The sequence below is a fragment of the Dermacentor silvarum genome, chromosome 1 (assembly GCF_013339745.2).
Source record: "Dermacentor silvarum isolate Dsil-2018 chromosome 1, BIME_Dsil_1.4, whole genome shotgun sequence".
In the NCBI taxonomy this organism is placed as follows: domain Eukaryota; kingdom Metazoa; phylum Arthropoda; class Arachnida; order Ixodida; family Ixodidae; genus Dermacentor; species Dermacentor silvarum.
Window position 1 is genome coordinate 424022053 of NC_051154.1, and position 2493 is coordinate 424024545.

The 2493-nt window shown below is 45.4% G+C and overlaps 1 non-coding gene across 1 annotated transcript; it reads left to right on the forward strand.

The window, feature by feature from the left end:
* The first annotated feature begins 1630 nt into the window (after nucleotides 1-1630).
* On the forward strand, nucleotides 1631-1713 carry Trnas-aga (transfer RNA serine (anticodon AGA)). The gene has a single exon. It is a non-coding gene; the product is annotated as a tRNA-Ser (tRNA).
* Nucleotides 1714-2493: the final 780 nt, after the last annotated feature.

A 2493-nucleotide genomic window follows, 5' to 3' on the forward strand; every position in this document is an offset into this window, starting at 1 on the left:
CTCTGGTTAACCTCCCGGCCTTTCCCCTTTCTTCTGTCTGTCGCTTTACTTCTAACGTCTCAAAGAATCGAGATTTTTCAAGATAATGGAAGGTATTCTTGAAATGCCACTTATTCCCTGCTTAAAAAAAAACTAAGTGTCTCAAGTTACTTTGCACGTACACGCGAGCAATGCCGTTTATCGTCTTAAAGATACGGCGGAATGAGGGATCAAAAGGAGAACGCTCTTGTGTATTCCGCGGAAACTTGACACTCTCTTTACAATACCGTGGTTAAAATATGTACAGAGATGCTCACCACACACGCACACCTTCCCGACATCAAATTTGCGAGGAGGGATCCTGCACAAACAAGAGGGGGGAGTACGCACCATAGCGCACTACCACGGCAATCAGTGCTAGCGCTGCGGAGGGCTAACGAAAGAGGCGTTTAGAAGTTTTCTAGGCTGTTAAATACGTTATCGTACAAAAGGTTAGAGCAAAACGCACAAGAATCAGCCTTCGAAAGGCCGAAATCAACAAGAACAATGCGGCAGAGTTTCGAGAAGTTCTCAGGCAGTGGTTAATATTACAACTATAAAATAGGCTGCTCAATCTCCGCTGTGGCGAAGTTGCATGCGAAGTTGCATGCGAAGTTGCATGTGAAGTTGCATGTGAAGTTACATGCGAAGCTGCGCTCCGAGATTCAAATCCCCGTTAGTGCTCTTTTTTTTTTCTCGTTACTCATTTTCTTTCATTTTGTTTCTCTTTTTATTTCGGTAGTGGCTTTGACGTGATGAAGACATTTTCGCCACTTAGGCCTGATAGTGGCAAATGACAGCCAGCAGCGCGTCCTCACCAAGTCCTCGCTACTACTCGACAGCCAGATCTAATGCGACGTCGGGTCATATGTAAATGTACAGTTATTGCGCTGTTTCTGCATTTTTGATAGTACTGTGAGCCCCAGGGCCGTTACAGGAATGGAAGATACGAACATGTGCAATAGATACAATATGAAAAGAAAACTAAAAGAACAACACAGACTTCTTAGAGAAGCAAATCAGTTTAATTTGCAAGCACTCTACAAAACCACTCAAAAAAATAAATAAATAAATAAACCGCCACAATTACAGAAAAGTTCAGATTTACATATTAGTTATTGGTACAAATAATTTCGTGTACACGTTGCAAAAATTTAACACGTGAGACTGATATAAGTTTGTTAATGACCGAAAATGTGCTAATTAATTTCTAATGACTCACTAGAGTGGACATGCTGTAAATGCGATATTGACGGAGAAGAGTAATGAATTCACGTCGGCTTAGCATAAATCCTATGACTAGTAACACTTTCGAGGTACGAGAGGTTAAAATGTGCTACGAAATGCATTGGCGTTTTAGTTAGCAGTTTTCCAAACGCGTGCCTTTGACAGTTCGGACCGGACCGATGAATCTTAACTGAAACCCAAAGACATAATGTCGCAGATATTGGGGATGGATACATCGAAAGTGGCGCTAGTCTTAGGGTTTTTGCTAGAATGTTAGGAGTAAAAGGTTGGTCACACGTGTCACATGACACACAAGAACAAGATGATGATATTAGAACTGCATCTGTGCTGAGCAGAGACAACAATAGAGCAGCAGGCGAACAGCGGCAGTCGTGGCCGAGCGGTTAAGGCGATGGACTAGAAATCCATTGGGGTCTCCCCGCACAGGTTCGAATCCTGTCGATCCTGTCGAGTTTTTTTCTGCGTCTAACACTCCGGCGGTTGCTGCGTATGGCGTGACTGTGCGCGGCCACGCGAGCGCCGTCTTGAAACATCTGCAGTGCCTGACACACATGTGTTCTTGCTTAGTTGAGACGATCCTCACAAGATGATGATATTAGAACTGCATCTGTGCTGTGCAGAGAATTTGACAACAGCACTCATAGAGCATGACCCTGACCCAGTTAGGCGAACAGCGGCAGTCGTAGGCTCCAGACAGGCACTTACACGAACCTTGTTGCGAATTGTCGATAGCGGTATGGTGCCGTGCCAGGTAAGAGCAGGGAGATTAGAAAACTGATGGACAAGATGGGCTCCATGATTGGAACTTGCTAACATTGTAGTAGCGTCCGAGAGTTCTACATGGTCGAGCGTCTCTCACATGGTCAAGCCTCTTTCATGGTAAAGCCTCTTTACATGGTCGACTGCGCGTAAGTTTTTTTTTTCTGCTATCTTTTTTTCTTTTTTTTTTTCTAAGTGTTCTACTCCGGCGGTTGCTGCGTATGGCGTGACTGTGCGCGGCCACGCGAGCGCCGTCTTGAAAGCGATCTGCGGTGGCTACAGAGTCTAGGCGCGCTGAGGGCTGATGTCTTCGTGTGCGATGTGTTCTTGCCGCTTAGTTGACGTTGAATCGAGAGGCAGCACGAAGGGCAATTCACTGGCTGCTGCTGCCGTTCTTCCTCACGCCAGCGTATTGGAAGCGAGTGTGCGCGGTCATCCAGTGAGATGTGTACATTTATAGTCACTCAT